General features: G+C 43.9%; 1 long non-coding RNA gene and 1 other non-coding gene across 3 annotated transcripts; one reads left to right on the forward strand and one right to left on the reverse strand.

The window, feature by feature from the left end:
- Positions 1-798: 798 nt before the first annotated feature.
- LOC143367558 (U6 spliceosomal RNA) lies at positions 799-905 on the reverse strand. The gene has a single exon (XR_013085050.1). It is a non-coding gene; the product is annotated as a U6 spliceosomal RNA (small nuclear RNA).
- Positions 906-2314: 1409 nt separating this feature from the next.
- LOC143366868 (uncharacterized) lies at positions 2315-4169 on the forward strand. Of its 2 annotated transcripts, none has more exons than XR_013084840.1 (3): positions 2315-2344; positions 2513-3692; positions 4045-4169. It is a non-coding gene; the product is annotated as an uncharacterized LOC143366868 (long non-coding RNA). The 2 variants fall into 2 exon arrangements; XR_013084841.1 differs by lacking the exon at positions 2315-2344 and having other exon boundaries at positions 2447-3431; positions 3531-3692.
- Positions 4170-18197: the final 14028 nt, after the last annotated feature.

Here is an 18197-nt window from a genome sequence, read left to right on the forward strand (position 1 = left end):
TGTCCCGATCGAGGCAACGACGCGTCGCAGCGCTCTCTCCGCGAGGCCGATCGCGTCCCTCCACTTCCGCCCGGAAGCCACCACCAGAGTGTCGTCGGCGTAGCAGACCAACGAGACCTCCGGCGACGGCATCTCAACCCGCAGCACCGCGTCGTAGGCTAGGTTCCATAGCAGGGGGCCCAACACGGACCCCTGCGGAACCCCGCGGTGCACTGGAGCCACCCCGTTCCCTCCACGGCCGACGTACGACACCGATCGGTCGCGGAGGTAGTCCCGGACCAGGCGGCGAAGGTAGAGCGGGACGTTGTGAAACAGCAGCGCCCGCTCGATCGCCGCCCAGGAGACGGTGTTAAAGGCGTTGGCTATGTCTAAAGAGACAGCAACGCTCACACCGCCCCGCTCGGCGCTACAGCGATCGTACGAGTTGAATCGCATCGATGGTCGATCGCTGCCGTCTGAAGCCGAATTGACGGTCGGATAGGTCCGGGCCAACGGCCTCCAGGTGCGCGCACAGGCGGGCAGCCACGACACGCTCGAGGAGCTTGCCCGCCTCGTCCAGGAGGCATATCGGCCTATAAGCCGAGGGTGACTCCGCGGGTTTTCCAGGCTTCCGGAGGAGGACCAGCCTCGCCTCCTTCCAAGCAGGGGGGAATCTGCCGGTTCTCAGGACGGCGTCGAACAGCCGCCTGAGGCCGACTCCAAGGGCACTCAACGCGCAGGCCCATACACGCCCGGGCACACCGTCGGGACCCGGAGCCGCGTTCCTCTTACGCATTCGCTCCACCGAGGAAGCGAAAGAAAAATGTGGAACGCTTCACGATTTTGCGTGTCATCCTTGCGCAGGGGCCATGCTAATCTTCTCTGTATCGTTCCAATTTTAGTATATGTACTGCCGAAGCAAGTACAGCCCGCGACTACCTAAATCAAACCTTCCAGGACAGGTGGATCGGCCGCGGCGGTCCTGTTGCGTGGCCTCCACGGTCACCGTATATGACCCCGCTGGATTTTTTCTTCTGGGGCTACCTGAAGGTAATTTCATTATTGCTGTTACTTTTTCTTATAAGTATTCTTTTTTTACTTACGTTTTGTATTTGTTGTACAACAATCATTTCAGGATGAGGTGTACCGTCAGCCAGTGGATACACTGGAAGACATAGTTGTTCGAATTCACGCTGCAGTAGCAAATATTACGCCACAAACATTGCTGGCCGTCCAAAGGCAAGTGATTGTACGCGCTGAGGCGTGCATAGACGCTGAGGGTGGTCACATCGAGCAACTGCTCAAATAACAGTAATCGGCCCCTTTCGGGGCCACCAATTTTATAACGTAGGAACAACACGTTCCATGAAAAGTAAATTAAGTGATCAGTGTTAGTGGCCGTGCAGTGAAGTGAATATTCGGTACATTAACCCGGATGCACTTGACGTTGCCATCCTTACCTTCGGGTGGTGTTATACCTGCGATCAGCTGAGCAGTGGGCGCAACCCTACCATAAATCTTTTCGTCCACCGATGACCAGGATCGGCACAGTGACCTACTTAGTGACACAGGTTTCCGTAAAGGAAGGAAAGGAAGGAAAGGAATTCCCATAGGGGTGAGTGTTATTTAATTTATTAGTGATTATTAGGTGTAGAAATAAATTCTGTTCGATTTTAGGGTTCAATAACAGCTTGATTTAAAAAAAAATAAAAACAACTCAATCATCGAAATAATTTCCATTATTGTTAATTACCTTTTGCCAATTTTCTGGTAGCTTACGAATATCACTGCGATAGAAATTCGGTTGCTTTATACCGATTATGTAAATCCAGTCTGAAAGAATTTATTCATACACCTAATATTATTTTTTAAATTTAGTTATGTTGGCCGTGATTAAACTACGGATTTTTACCTCAATAACGAATTATGATCACTTGTCACACTTTTTTTGTTACATTACCTTTTCGTTTATGCCTTATTTGAAAACGAAATTTGCGTATTTCTTGTCCTCTCACTTCAAACAATTATTATTTAAGATTCCGCTTTAAAGTAAAACTGTGTAACGCGATTTCCTTCGATGCATGCCGACTTGCTTGTTCATACCTTCGTAGTACAAGCGCAGCCGCCTGCCGCATAGCCAACGCTACAACGGGAGCTCGGGCGGAAGGCGCGCGCTCTGATTGGTCGGGGGTTTTTGTTAATATCTCGTTAACGAAGCTTCGGACAATATTTTCGCTAAGGAAAAAGTTGTTTAATCACCCCCTGAGTCACCCCTTTCAAGGAACTCCGACATTTTTGGGACACCCTGTATGGTCTACGCTGAACGATTCTCGAAGGATCTTTAAGTCGTATTTCCAATTGTCCGGTATTCACTCGAGATTTGGGTACCCCCCGGGAAAACGACGCTGAATACTGTTTCAGTATCTCAATTAATTGTGTCCTGCTCTCTACAGATACATCAGTATTAATATCGCAAAACTTTATCTCATCGTTATCTGTCTCTTTGATCTCACACGCATTAACGTCTTTGCAGCGTGATAGTACTACTTTATCTGCTGTCATTCTAACACCTTAACACTGACCAAGAATTTCACGACCAATCAGAATAGAATTTTTTAGAAAATTATCTGGAACCAGATGGAAAAGTATTTCTAGACACGAATCATCAATTTGTACTTCTGTTAAAATTTGGATGGTGCTGGATATTGATGTTTGCCCTATACCAGTGAGTATCACAATGTTATGAACACGTTTACCGGAAAATTTTGAAGCCAAACTTTCTTTCATAAGAGAGCATTCGGCACCAGAGTCATAATGATACAGAAATGACTCACCATTATGAGTTAAACGTCCGCTATGATTGCCTATGGTATATAGCTCAACGCGTCGCTGCGTTATGCTTATTGAGGCTTCTGGTGTGTTCCTGGTGTCCTTGCTGTAGGTTCCTCGTGGACATCTGGAAGCGTAGTGGCCGATTTCACCGCATCTGTAACAGCTCACCGCCGCATCCTTCTGAGGTCCTCTTGATGCCCCAGAAGATGAATCAGCATTTGTAGACGACGATTTCTTTTTGTGATAACAATCCTTGGCTCGATGTCCAGATTTTCCGCAGGTGAAACACACACTTTCGGTCTGAATAGAAGATTTGAACCACTTGTTGGTGGATGGAACTTCCTTAGTTGACGAATAAGGTATTGCAGCCTGGAACGTAGACGAAGGAACAACTGTGGCCTTTCTCTTTAGAAACGAACAAGCCTGTAATTCCCGTTGTAGCTTGTCTCGTGAATCAATCTCCGTTGTGAACGCCAATCTCTGAAGACATCCATCGAATTGGGCGGTATGCGCCAAAACCAGTGCCACTGCGATCTGCTCCATGTTTAGATCTTGAAAACGTAGAGTTAGTGTCGTCATCAGTCTTGCTGCATATGCAACCAAACACTCTCCTCCCTTAGGTCGTCCATTAAGCACGTCAATTAAAGTTGCCGCAGTTGTTTCATAGCAATTGTAATGAGCTAGGCATAATTTTTTAAATTGCGTCCACGTCATTTCAGGAAATGTGACTTGAGAAAGCCACATTGATGCACTTCCCTTCATTGCACCAGAGATTGCCATCACTAAATCTCCGCCTCGTAGATTCCGCTCGGATAAGCATAGGTCAGCTGTGGCATACCACGCTTTCGGGTCGGAATTCGGTTCATCAGGATTGAATATCGGTAGGGATATTTTACTATGAACAGGAGATTTAATCGCATCAATCAGATCCTTCATATTGTTATGGTTTCGGCTCGGCATAGCAGAAGTTTAATGCGAAAGTACAATAGAAGCAATAGAACATTAACAAGAACAGGGTAACAGATAAACCGAATACAATCACAAACGCGCGAGAAATATGTATATGTCAATGCGTCTGCACGTAATGGCGTCTGGCTATCAAATGACAGCTTGACAGGCGATCGATCCGATCGCCTTCTTCTCGCTGTCCTCTTGTTCTTGTCACGAGCACCAGCAGGCCCTGGATTCCAACCAAACGGTGCTCGCAACAATGTTTTGATTTTGAACTTCCAGCAACTGCCGAAGAAAACCTTCTCTCGATGGTTGTATGTCGCGCTCAGGACGAACTTCGGGAATAGAATCCCCACAAGGCTGCTGAGAATCTCTGCTTGGCTGCTGCTGCATTTCTTGAATTTGGGGTGTAACGCAGTTACGTGGTATACGTGGGAAACCGAGTATTTTGTATCTAGTCGGTCTAATCGGAAGAATGTTACTCGCGTTGCAGTACAAATTATTGGTTAATAATTTAGAAAATTTTGTTTGGTATCGGGAATCAAAGATCTCGTCCTATACAGGCCCGCATTGAGTTATTGTTAGGGATGCATATCCATGCTACGGAAGGTTTAACAGTAATTAAATTTTTGCTCAAGATGTAAGGTTCAAATGTGAATGATTTTCCTTTTATTCTTTTCTACTAATGAGTTAGAGAGGCTGGGGAGTCAAGGGAAAATCCCAAAATACTAGTCATACCAATATTGACTCTCCGTTACCTCTGCATGCACAATGATCGAATAAAATACATGAAATTAATCTCTTTACGTGAGACGACGCTTGCCGATCAATTCCGAATTACAATATTTAAAGATAGAATGCGCAACTCACCCACTTTATCGGTACACTTTTAAAATGTATTAATTTCGGCCGCTTGTCTTTGAATATTTTTCTATGGAAAACACCTTTCCGGGCCTGGGAAAGAAGGAAATCACACTCACACTATATACATATGAATAATACAATACCAATAATTGATAGTAAGCAAACACAAAATAGATTTGAGATCTAACTGAAGGTTGATCTCGTAGCAACAGTTTTATAGCGTAACGTAATAGTTAAACGTCAATATTTAATGAACTTTAAATCGCAGATTTATAAAATTGAGAAAACGATGAAGTTAGAACACGTTTTACGTGGAAAGATGAGTCCATTCACTAGAACTTTAGGAATCTACGGCTCGAAATAGGATTTGAATTAATAAAGAGAAAATTATTATCCACGGACACTCGTCACGCTCTTCGCGACTGTACGACAAAGAGTGCCTCAGCTTCGCGCCCTCGGGCGCGTCCAGCCGCGAGGACCGTTCCGAGATAAGCTGACGCTGCAATCCTAATCATGCCCCAGCGACAGAAGCATGATGTCATTAGATGTTCTCACCTTCATCCTTTAATACTTTCGCTACCGGCGCCTAACAGGGTACTCTAGTCCTCCCGCATTCTCGCACTCAGATCACTCCTTTACATTGATGCGACGATTCGACGGTCGGAAATGCGCACGACGAGGTTTCACCAGAATGCTAGATGCATTGTCAAGACACACCCCCGCCGCTTACATTTAATCAATGTCGCGAGGTATGCGAACCACTGCTCATTTTTGAACGAACTACTGAGAACTACACTGATGCCTCAGCACAGTCCCACGCTCAGGGTACAGTGCTGCGACCAAACGTCGGTACGACGACGGTCCGAGAACCGAGTATTCGTTTTCAAAGATAAAATACAGTAAGCAAGGGTGCGCTCGACTAGGGGTTTCTCAGAACGCTAAGCGTTGTCGAAGCACTTTGCCCACTAACAAAAGAAAACGCAACTAGAGATAGATTTTAAATTTTTTTATAAAACTTCGGGACGTAACAGGGGTAATTCCACTTCTGATGTCGGAATAAGGGGAAACAATGAAGCCTCAGAGGGCGATTGGGTGTTTCCATTGGCTCTTCTCCTCGCAAAGCGTCTCATTTTTTTTAATTTGAATTTAACAAGAATTGAACAACGTAATTATGAAGAACTTTCAAGGAATTACTTTAAACCAAAGTATAAACTATAATTCTATTTAAATCGAAAACTAATGAATTCTCGGGAAGGGAAAGCTGAATTGTCTTCGATGACGATTTCTTTCGGAATCAATCTCCTTTTCTTTCTTTTTAAAATTCCGCATTCAAATTATCAACCTTTTCCGGTTGCTAAACAAACACTTCCGTTTCCCTTCCGAGACTACATTCAAGCGCCCACAAACAGTCTGACGCTTGCGTTTTCGATTGGCGCTAAAATAATTTCGCAATTCAATCATACATGACTTCATGTCGTCATTAGTAATAGCATTAGTAATAGATTGTAAAGATCGACTATCTATTTGCTCGACTCTGTGTAAGCATTGTAACGAAATAAACAGTACATCTCAATTAAATTTTATTCTCCGACACACACACACGCGCGCGCGCGCGCGCGCACACGCACACCCGCACAAGCACACGCGCACACATACACACACCTTGGGGGTTTTCTATGTTTCTTGTAATTAGTGCTATATGACTCTACTATATGTATGGTTGCAGTGTACGACCGCTACCGTTTACAGTATCGTCAGAAATTCTCTTGAAAATCAGTTCGTAAAGGCCGGACGTTCCTCCGTATCTTACACCATCAGTAGTAAGGCTAAGCGGGTTCTAGACCAGGTCCTCTGAGGGGAGCGCGGGGGCGGGGGAAAGTGAGGCTGCGCGGGGGAGCGCGGCGGAGAGAAACATGGGCGCGAGGCCTGCGGGGAGTGGAAGAGCGGGTGCGCGCGCACGAGCCGCGGAGTGGGGGAAGCCGTAATCGTGGAGGGGATCAATCCGGGCCGGGCCGCCGCGGAGGCCTCTCCAGACCTGGCCCACCGCCGGAAATTTTTCAGAGCGTGGCATTGACCCCCCAAAAAAATCTCTTTCAGAACTTGGCCCACCCGAAAATTTTTTCAGATCTAACCCAGGGTGGGGACTGTCCTAGAAAATTTTTCCAAACCAATATGTATCAGAAATTGTTTCGGACGATGTCGGGAAAGATCGGCGTTTTTCGACACCGCGTCTTCGAGGGAAAGAGACGGAGCATTATTTTAAAGTTAAAATTCTAGGAGGGAAAGAGACACCACTACATAGGGGATAGAATCGCATGCATTCTAAAGCTAGCAGTATTTCAAAGCGTTCCGATTTAACGTCGCAGCGTTTCGCGCGATCTCGCGTAATTCGGCTCCTCTGGAGCGGCCGTGCAGGGTGATGTCACTTGGCGGCGCGAAGAACGAAAGAGAATTATGCAGCGTCGGCAGAAATCTTTTTTCCCAACGCAGAGAAATAATAATTATTGAAACGGCGAATCTTAAAAATTAGGCGGTGAAAGGAGGAACACGGTTAAATAAAATTGAGAAATAATATATGTTTAAGAAATATATATTGTTACAAATAATAATATGAAAGAATAATGTGAAGGAATAATATAGAATATAAAAAACATAATTAAAATTTATTTGGCTTAATTATCCCACTCGATAACATCATCAGCAAATAGATTAGTTAATGGTAAATCCATAGGAACTTGCACAGGGTCAGTTTGAACTGCAACAACACTAGCCCGAAGCCCCGATACTTTATTCCTACAGGTATCAAAATCAATATTTTCCGCTTTGTCGTTTCGCCAAGCCACACTCTTTGGATGATACGCATGATTATTCCGAGATATAGTTATTTGTACATTATCATCATCATCGAAATCGCCTAAAAACGTTTGTTGTTCATATCGATGCATCCAATATTTGTCGTCATCCTCGAAGTAGTCGTGTATTGGATTATTACATTTTTTAAAAACTTTTAAAAAATGTCGCCATCCTGATTAGCTTCCGCCTCATAAAGTTCTGCACATCGAATTGCTTCGGTTTGAACCGCAACATTTCGACAGGCCACATACACATTCGGGCTGGATGAATGGGTAACTGCCGCAGCAGCGGTGATCGTAGCGGTAGCCGGACGTTTCAAATTCATGGGCAATGACATAATCTGAAACCGAGTTTTCTTATAATTCTCAAAGTTACTAACACAACGATTCACTGAAATATGATAATGGAAATTTATGGTATTAATCGATGTATTTCGTGTGTATTGGAAGGCGGACGATATCCTTCAAAGCGATCTCGCTTACAATAACACTTTGATGCGATAGTCTTCGATGTAACTGCAATCCACTCAGATGCAATAAATTTTAAAACGTTTCTTGTAGTAACGTATGACCTGACCAATGCAGTAGCATGAGAGAACTGATTTCACGTAGACATTCCATAAACATTTTTCGTTTCGTTATTCCCTGTCCGCGCTTGTATGGTGCGAGATAAAGTCCGCGACCTTCCATGGTTCGATTATGACGCTGCATTTCCTGCAGCTGATGTTGCGCCGCCTTATTATCGTTTACCGCCTTGGCGATCCCCGCTGCTCCACCGGCCAATGATCCGAGAACACCTAGCAGCGGGAGAAGTGGTAATATGCCACCTCGTTTTGCCACCGGAAGAATCCGCTTTTGCGATGCTCTCCTTACAGTCCTTTTGCGGGTTTTTATTTTCATCCCCATTCCGATTTTCATCTTAGCTTTCATAGCTGCCCAAACAGCTGTAGCAGCACCTCTTTCACCCAGAGTCGAGTCTCGCGCAACGATGCGTTTTCGCGCTTTGTCAGCGAGAACCTTATCTGACGCGTGCCTTTCACCGAGGTTGTTGCTACGCGAATATGCAATATCGTGTTCGCGACACGTTGCGTCCAACGGATTGAAGCCGCGATCGCCTCTAACCAATCGTTTTGCCAGATGAGTTCCTGGACCACAAAACTGATATCCCGGAATATGTAGTTCGATAGGTAACGCGTTTATCGCCCGATTTAACAGACCACAACCTTTCTTTACTCTCTTCCGCAACATTCGCTGCAGTTTTTAATCAATGGTGCTGGACCGTCGATATGCGTTCGCTGCCAAGGGCGATTATAATGTTCCAAGCACCGACGATACTGCTGAACCTCAGAATCGGCTTTTATATGCTCGGGGAGTCTGTCCCACAACTGATCGATGTGTCTGCCAAACTCTCGCAGTAGAATAATCTTTGGTATATATTTCAACTGCTCAGCGGTTAGGTCTCGAATATCACAATTATCCGACAGGATCAGAAGCATTTTGAATAATGAGCTGTGTTGCTTCGGCGCGAGCCTATAAATAGAGCGCACCGCAGCTTCGACGTATCAAAATCCTTTTTCGCAGTTCACGGAGAGGATGCGATTCGTGCGACAACCTGTGGCGATACGCGTGACTAATTTTGACGATAAATCGCAAATGATGTCTCCGAAAACGAGACGCAGACACGGTAGCATGCTACCAAACACTATACGCTGCCTCATTTGTGGCCCATCAAATTGTGGAAAGACCAACGTGCTGGTCAGCTTGTTGGAAAGTCCTCACGGCGTGTGCTTCGAGAACGTGTACGTGTATTCCAAGTCGTTGCAACAGCCAAAATATAAGTATTTGGAGAATTTATTGACTGCGATAGATGAAATTGGCTACTTTACATTTTCGAATAACAGTGACGTCATCCCACCGAGCGAATCGCTTCCGAATTCCATTTTTATCTTTGATGAAAATTATAATATCTTGCTTGTGGCATGCGACAAGCAAGATACGATAAGGGAATACTTTGCAATGGGGCGCCACTCGAACGTCGACTGCTTCTATCTCTGTCAGACGTATGCAAAGATTCCCAAACATCTTATACGCGACAATGCGAATCTGTTGATACTGTTTAAGCAGGATGGTACCAACTTGAAACATGTGTACAACGATCATGTAAACACTGATATGTCTTTCGAGGATTTCTGCGCTTTGTGTCGTAATTGTTGGCAGCGGTAGTATGGTTTCATGGTGATAGATAAAGATAGCGCGATGTCCAATGGGCGTTATAGAAAGGGATTTAACGAGTTTGCGGTACCGTCAGATGCTCAATCGTCGTCAACACGTCGGTGGGAAAGCAACGTCTGCGATACAATGATGATTAGTAGTCAGGAGATTAAGGATCGCGAGAGAATAACGATGGAAATTGCAAAAACCAGCGAATCCATTCGCAGGAAACATCAGTCTTTGAAGACTGACAAGATGGATGAAGATATCGCGCTGGAAAGATACTTTAAACCTATTACCGAGCCCTTAAAACAAATTGTGGAAAATACTGCTGAGACAGAAGCTGACATATCACCTGCGACGAGTATGAGCATTGAAACATTAACGCCTAAAACAAAAATCCGGCCGAAATGGAACGCATCGCGTAAAAGAAATAGTAAACAGTCATACATGTCATTGGAAAATTCGCTCGTAACCTCCACACCAGTTCAATCGAAGCGGAAACGGTTGAATGTCGCATCAAACGATTCCACGGTTCCTCCTGCGTCAATAAATACATTTCCAGATGTACAGTCGCTCACAACCAATGATGACGAAGACGTGTATGAAACTTCTGCCGATGAGTCGCTTGCAGCATCTATTAGAGAGCAACTCCTAACATCCGAGGGGCAAGAAACGTTTCGCAACCATTTCGGTCCGCTGGGACAAAAATACATGAGCGCAATCCTAAGTGGTGATAGGGGTACGACCATAGATTATGTGTACGGTGTATACTTTGGTGGTAGTGGAATGATGCTGGGGGATAAGGCTTTCGATATGGACAAGGATGATAATATAATCATAGACGGTGTAAGATATGGAGGAACGCCCGGTCTGTACGAACTGATTTTCAAGAGAATTCCCGATGATGCTATATACACAGATGCTGATAAACAAAATACAAAAGTATACTGCTGATGACGAATGCTCACAGACGTGGTCATAACGCACAAAACCCCATATTGGGTAACAAGGGATACAAGTACAAACATGTAATTGCGCCACTACTACCCCGTGTATTGACCAGTAAAGCGGGGAAAGGTCTAAGGACATCGCGAGTCATGGTGGTAAACGATAACAAGATCGATTATGTGCACTGGGATGATCCCAACGAGCTGGTGGATCGATTGCGTTTGCTGGAAGCGTCGCGTCAGGCGGGTAACAACTCGCACGACAACGAAATTCTATCGATTATCGAGGAACTCCGCGAGGCAGGCCTCATTATAAATTAAACCGCACGCCGATGATGTGCACTGTATGCGTCGAGATGCCGATCAACAAATTTGGGGTATCGCTCGAGAAGAGTGGAGCAGCTACAATGGACTATTACAAATGGAGCGGCATGCTTCGAAATTATATGCGTGATAACGCTCTTTGCGTGACCGGTGCCGACTTTGATGCAAAATCGCGCAAGATACGACGCGTAGCTCAGCCGGTGGCCGACACAGATGCCGTTAATAAACTATATGTGAAAAAGAGCATTAAACTTTTGAGAGAGCAGCAGGAAGAATTAGAGATGAAGCTGGTCGCGTTTCAGAGAGATATGCTGACGTTGCAAAACAGCGTTCAAAAGATATCGCAAGCATTGAATCCTATCCCGCAGCAACAATGCGAAGGAGAATCATGCGAGACGGTTGAACTTGTCCAGAATTTCCTTGGGGCGGTGGAGAACACATAATGCACGTACACGATAATTATCGCATCATTCGTGGCAAAGATACATCTGCGATCAAACATGCAGCCATTTAAGAAATCCATGAGTGAAGAAAACTATGGCCACAAGAAGCTACAACTTGTGGAGGAATTGCACGCTCCAGCTCGAAGACATTTTCCTCGGAGGCGCGTCATAGTGCGTGGATACGACGATCTGTGGCAAGCTGACATTGTAGAAATGCGTCCATACTCGCGATTCAACCAGGGTCACCACTACATACTCACCGTCATCGATGTGTTGAGCAAGTATGCATGGGCGTTGCCGCTCAAGACTAAAAGTGGCGCTGAGGTGACTAAAGCGTTTGCAAAGATATTTAGAGATCGATATCCGAAAAATTTGCAAACCGATCAAGGAAAAGAATTTTACAACACCGATGTGCAGAAACTCTTGAAGAAGCATGACATTAATCATTATTCAACGTATTCGGTGATGAAGGCCTCCGTCGTAGAACGTTTCAATCGAACTTTGAAGAACAATATGTGGAAACTGTTTACGCTCAATGGAACCTATAGATGGACCGATTCGCTACCGCGTCTACTTGCAGAGTATAACGCGCGAAAACATAGAACCATCGGAATGCGTCCTTGCGATGTTACCCCTGCGATCGCCGACAAGCTGCTAGCCACAGTATACAGCAACCTAAAGATCGCTGCTCCAGCGAGATTCGAGTTGGGCGAGTTTGTGCGCGTGAGCAAATTTAAAACCATCTTCGATAAAGGCTATACGCCGAATTGGACAACGGAGGTGTTCGAGATAGCCAAAGTACAGACAACTAATCCCGCGACGTATCTGCTCGTCGATTCCTGTGGAAAACCCGTTGCCGGAGGATTCTATGAACACGAGCTGCAACGCGTCGCCGATCCTGATGTGAAGACAAAAATATGGAGAATGCGGGATGGGGCTTGAAACGGCACGATGAGCTAATAGTGAAAAATCATTTCAATTTTTGCATCCCGCTCAAATATTTGTTGGGATTTTGCGAGGACTACAAACGCATGGTTATTAATGCGCGTCACGAATTGATTTTAATACGATCGCGCAACGATAACAATTCTCTAATAGGATCGCCGACGTTGGAACCAGAAATTGAATTACTTAACCCTCCGGTGGGCGCGCCCGCGGCAATTTGCCGCAAATTTTACATTTCGTATTCTACCACATGTTGTGTTCAAACTGGATCCATGTCCAGTTCAGGATTCTTCCAGCGGACATTTTTGCATCATGCTACGTACTTGTCCGGTTCAAATTCAGTTTGGAAGTGTCTCTAATTGAATGAAAACGAAAGTATACCGCGTATCCGCCCGGTAATCGCCCGTGTACTTACAAGTTTTCCAGGTCTCCACCGCCGATTGCTTTGATTTTTGGATATGTGCTAGACGACAGAAAAATAAGATATAGGTGTTTTTTTATTTTGGCCTGTTTGCATGTCTAGGGGGTGAAACCACCCCTAAAAGGTTTTCAGGAGTTCGTCTCCGATTGTTCTGGTTTTTGGATATGTTTTAGAGAACAGAAAAATAAGATATGCGTGTTTTTTTATTTTGGCCTGTTTGCATGTTTAGGGGGTGAAACCACCCCTAAAAGGTTTTCAGGAGTTCGTCTCCGATTGTTCTGGTTTTTGGATATGTTTTAGAGAACAGAAAAATAAGATATGCGTGTTCTTTTATTTTGGCCTGTTTGCATGTCTAGGGGGTGAAACCACCCCTAAAAGGTTTTCAGGAGTTCGTCTCCGATTGTTCTGGTTTTTGGATATGTTTTAGAGAACAGAAAAATAAGGTATGCGTGTTTTTTTATTTTGGCCTGTTTGCATGTCTAGGGGGTGAAACCACCCCTAAAAGGTTTTCAGGAGTTCGTCTCCGATTGTTCTGGTTTTTGGATATGTTTTAGAGAACAGAAAAATAAGGTATGCGTGTTTTTTTATTTTGGCCTGTTTGCATGTCTAGGGGGTGAAACCACCCCTAAAAGGTTTTCAGGAGTTCGTCTCCGATTGTTCTGGTTTTTGGATATGTTTTAGAGAACAGAAAAATAAGGTATACGTGTTTTTTTATTTTGGCCTGTTTGCATGTCTAGGGGGTGAAACCACCCCTAAAAGGTTTTCAGGAGTTCGTCTCCGATTGTTCTGGTTTTTGGATATGTTTTAGAGAACAGAAAAATAAGGTATGCGTGTTTTTTTATTTTGGCCTGTTTGCATGTCTGGGGGGTGAAACCACCCCTAAAAGGTTTTCAGGAGTTCGTCTCCGATTGTTCTGGTTTTTGGATATGTTTTAGAGAACAGAAAAATAAGGTATGCGTGTTTTTTTATTTTGGCCTGTTTGCATGTCTAGGGGGTGAAACCACCCCTAAAAGGTTTTCAGGAGTTCGTCTCCGATTGTTCTGGTTTTTGGATATGTTTTAGAGAACAGAAAAATAAGATATGCGTGTTTTTTTATTTAGGCCTGTTTCCATGTTAGGGGGTGAAACTACCCCTCAATGGTTTTCAGGTCTTCGTTTCCGATTCCTTTTTATTAGTTTCGTCGCTGTTGCATTAGGTAATTAGGACCTTATGTGTTGGAGAATAATATTACTTTCCACGCTTTTATTTAACTTTGTCTATGCTTTCCTGTGTCTTTCCATTCTCCCCTTCGTCTTTGAGGTATCGAAATACCGAGAATCAATTAATTTTCTTCGACTACGCGGCAGAATGGGTACAGTACCCACTCGTTATAGCCCCGTTTCTACCATGCGTTGAGCCCCGGCGACTATCCCCAACGAGTGCGTATTGTATCGCATATCAAAGAAAAGACCGAAAAAGCCGAACGCCGAATGAAAAAACAACTGCGCACTGTCTCATACCACTTGACCGCTCGAGGAGGAATCAAAGCAAGCCGAATAGGCTACTCATTTGTCAAATTGCGTGCGCCCGGTCCCGAAGCTCGCGACTATAGATAGAGAGACAGAACTGTACGTCTGAACAAGGGAGTGCCATATTTGTCGTGTGCTTGCTGTTATACGCCTTATGATGTAAGTATATTTTTTATGAATTCTGGATTCCTTCTTAGATAGTTTTTTATTTTTTAGTATCTTATAAACATTGTAACGTAACCAAGTTACGTTTTTCTATGTTCTTTTGGGATTTTTGTTTAGGTCTCGTAAAATTGTGCGTCCTGCGGACGTTGGGAGAGCGTTACAAGAAGTGTCAGAAGAAGAAACTGAATCAGGTGTTAGCGTAACAGAAAGTGAAGAGGAGATTATTGATATAGAAAACCATAGCAGTGCCTCTGAACAATCAGCAGACGAACTAGGTCGCTTTTCTATACCAACCCGAGATGAAGAGAGGCGTCAACATCGAGGTGATTACCATTTTTACATTGGAAAGGATGAGGAAACGATTTGGATAAGTGAACCACCAACTTCTGCCAAAACAAAGGCGAAAAACATTATAAAAGTTTTATCAGGACCAAAAATGGCTGCCACGGATGTTCAGACAGAAGTAGAAGCGTTTTACTTATTTATCACTCAACGAATGATCAACGGCATTGTGACTAATACCAACAAATATATCCACAAGAAAAGAACTGAAGTCAACTATTCAAGAGACAGGGATTGTAGAGATACAACAAATGTAGAAATTAAGGCTCTTCTAGGTGCACTGTATTTGATATGTATAAAAAAGGGTGGTCACACAAACTGCTATGAGCTGTGGAATTCAGATGGCACAGGAATGATTGTTTTACGAGGACTCTTCAGTTATAAGCGCTTCAGATTCTTGCTTCGAGCTCTTAGATTTGACAACTTAGATACACGAAATGCGCGCAAACAAATTGACAAACTTGCACCTATTCGAGATTTCCATCAAGAATTTGTCACTAACTGTATCGCCCACTACAACGTAACTGAGTTTGTGACCATTGATGAGATGCTTCATCCTTTTAGAGGGCGTTGTGGGTTTGTACAATATATCCCTAACAAGCCTGCAAAATATGGCATCAAAATATATGCACTCTGTGATGCCCAAACTTTTTATACTCTAAACTTTGAAGTTTATTGCGGAAAGCAGATGCCAGGACCCTATCTAAAATCAAACAAGCCTGATGATGTTGTAAAGAGATTGGTCAAACCGATTGAGAAAACAAACAGGAATCTTACCACTGATAACTACTACAGTAGCTACCCTCTGGCCGAGTATCTCTTAGGAAAGGGATTGACATTTCTGGGAACCATGAAAAAGAATAAAAGAGAAATTCCTCCTGAATTTCAAGCAAACAAGACCAGAGAGGTCAAATCATGTATTTTTGGTTTTCAAGATGACTTTTGCATGGTTTCAGCAGTTCCAAAAATGAACAAAGCAGTGATTTTCCTTTCAACAATGCATGACACAGTTGAAATAGATCAGGAAACTAACAAGTCTCGGATCAACCTAGACTATAATGCTACTAAGGGAGGTGTAGACACTGTAGACCAGATGTGTTCATCTTACAGCACTTCCAGAATCACAAGACGATGGCCCCTTGCCCTTTTTTACCGACATCTTGACATTGCCGGAATAAATGCAAATATTATCTACAAATTTATCAATCCTGAAAATAACGACAGACGACGGGTTTTTTTGAAACATCTTGCTTTTAGCCTGATGGAAGAACACTTGAAGGAACGAGCATTACTTGAAACACTTCCCACGGAAACTCGCGTATTTTTGGCTAAGTATAGGAACGACAAAGATCAGGTCCAGGTACCAGAAAAGCCTGGGATTTGTTATGTTTGTGGCAGTCACAAAAATAACAGAACAAAAAAAATGTGTCAAAAATGTTGTAGAAATGTGTGCACGAAGCACAGTCACGTAATTACAAACTGTGTAAACTGTGAAAGCGAGCAGCAGATGGATGTGGACTAATTATCTGTTTGTTATCTTCATCGCCATTAATATTTGATGTTCATTGAATAAAATATTATTAAGCAACAAATGTAATTTCGATTTTCTTCTGTGAGACCTAAAATTGTCTAAATTTAGAGGTAGAACAACGAGAACTGCGATTGCGGTGTAAATGCCGCAGCGCGCCCACTCATGCAAGTCTGAAGAGCGCGCCCACCGAAGGGTTAAAGTGCAATGGCGGATGCCTCACGTGACGCTGAACGACGTTAATAAGCTGTCGTTGCTACATGCTTTGGAAAGTGGACAAAACCTGAGCATTAGTTTTCGCTCGTGGGATCTGTCTGAGTATCCTCTCTTACAGAGCACGACCAAGCATTCGTGGGCCGTGAAGGCAGCTGCACAGTTGGAGAAGCCGCGATACATTATCTTTGCTCTACAGACTGCTCGAAAGAATGTGATGACTGAAGATGTTACTCGATTTGACCACTGCAAATTGACCAATGTAAAACTTTTTCTCAACTCGGAATTTTACCCGTACGATGACATGAACTTGGACTTTGACAAGAATAGGCACGCCATCTTATTTAACATGTATACGCATTTTCGTAAATCGTATTACGGACATAGTTGCAACGAGGCATTATTCACCGTAGCCCAATTTTTGCAATTTGGCCCCCTCGTGGTGATTGATTGCTCGCGACAAAATGAGTCGATCAAGAATAGCACCGTGGACGTGCGCATAGAATTTGATTGTAAAGAAAACGTACCTGCAAATACTACGGCCTACTGTTTGATTCTGCACGATCGGGTGGTTGAATACAATCCGCTGACAAATGTGGTGCGCAAAATCAATTAAATTACTGCGCTACTTGCCCGCCCTCTCCTGTACCAAATTCGTACAAAATTTCATCGTGAAAATTGAGATGCTTTACGAGAAAGACTGCATTCTCCAGTCTGTCTTGGAAGCGAACGGACCTCTAAATTGTATCGATAATGGTCGTACCAACATTCGTTGACCTGCAAGGGTTCATCGTCGATGGAAGATTTGTCGCGAAGGAAGTGGCTATCCTACGAAAGGGAACAATTCTCTCGCACTATATTTTTGGGAGTTCGATGCCACAATATCTTCTTACAAAATCCGACAAATCGAGCATCCGGTGGTTGGTGGCAAAACATCATGGACTACGTTGGGAAGATGGAGACGTTCCGTACAGTATGGCTAAACAGCTAATTATGAAAGCTGTAGCCGATGCGATCGACGAGGAAGATGACACACCCCATGTCGTATACGTTAAAGGGCTGTAGAAACGCGATTGGCTCATGGATTTCCTCGATGAAAATACGAGAGCGGACGTGATCATCGAGACGCTAGACATTGACTACGAGGATATCAAATCCCTAAATAAGCTAAACGTAGTTAATACTCTGCGATGTGGCAGACACGCAAAGCACTGTGCCATGCAAAATGTATTTAAAATATTCAACTGGTGGTCTAAACGCCAGAGAGAAATACACAAGTAAAATATAATCAATTTTTAATGCATAACTGTTTTTTCTTCACCCTCCTCAACCTCCAATCTTCTGCATGTACGCTAGATTAAGACGATAGTTGTAATTATGTACAAGTAGTACGATTCATGATCAACGCGGTATGATAGACGTTCGATAGATGTTCAAGTGGTCTGATAGACGTTCGATAGATGTTCAAGTGGTCTGATAGACGTTCGATAGATGTTCAAGTGGTCTGATAGACGTTCGATAGATGTTCGGAGTGGTACGATAGATGTTCAAAGTGGTATGATAGACGTTCGATACCCGTTCGATAGATGTTCAAAGTGGTACGATAGACGTTCAATACACGTTGAAAGCCGTTCAGTACCCGTTCGATTCACGTTGAAAGCCGTTCAAA

The sequence above is a fragment of the Andrena cerasifolii genome, chromosome 3 (genome assembly GCF_050908995.1).
Source record: "Andrena cerasifolii isolate SP2316 chromosome 3, iyAndCera1_principal, whole genome shotgun sequence".
NCBI lineage: Eukaryota > Metazoa > Arthropoda > Insecta > Hymenoptera > Andrenidae > Andrena > Andrena cerasifolii.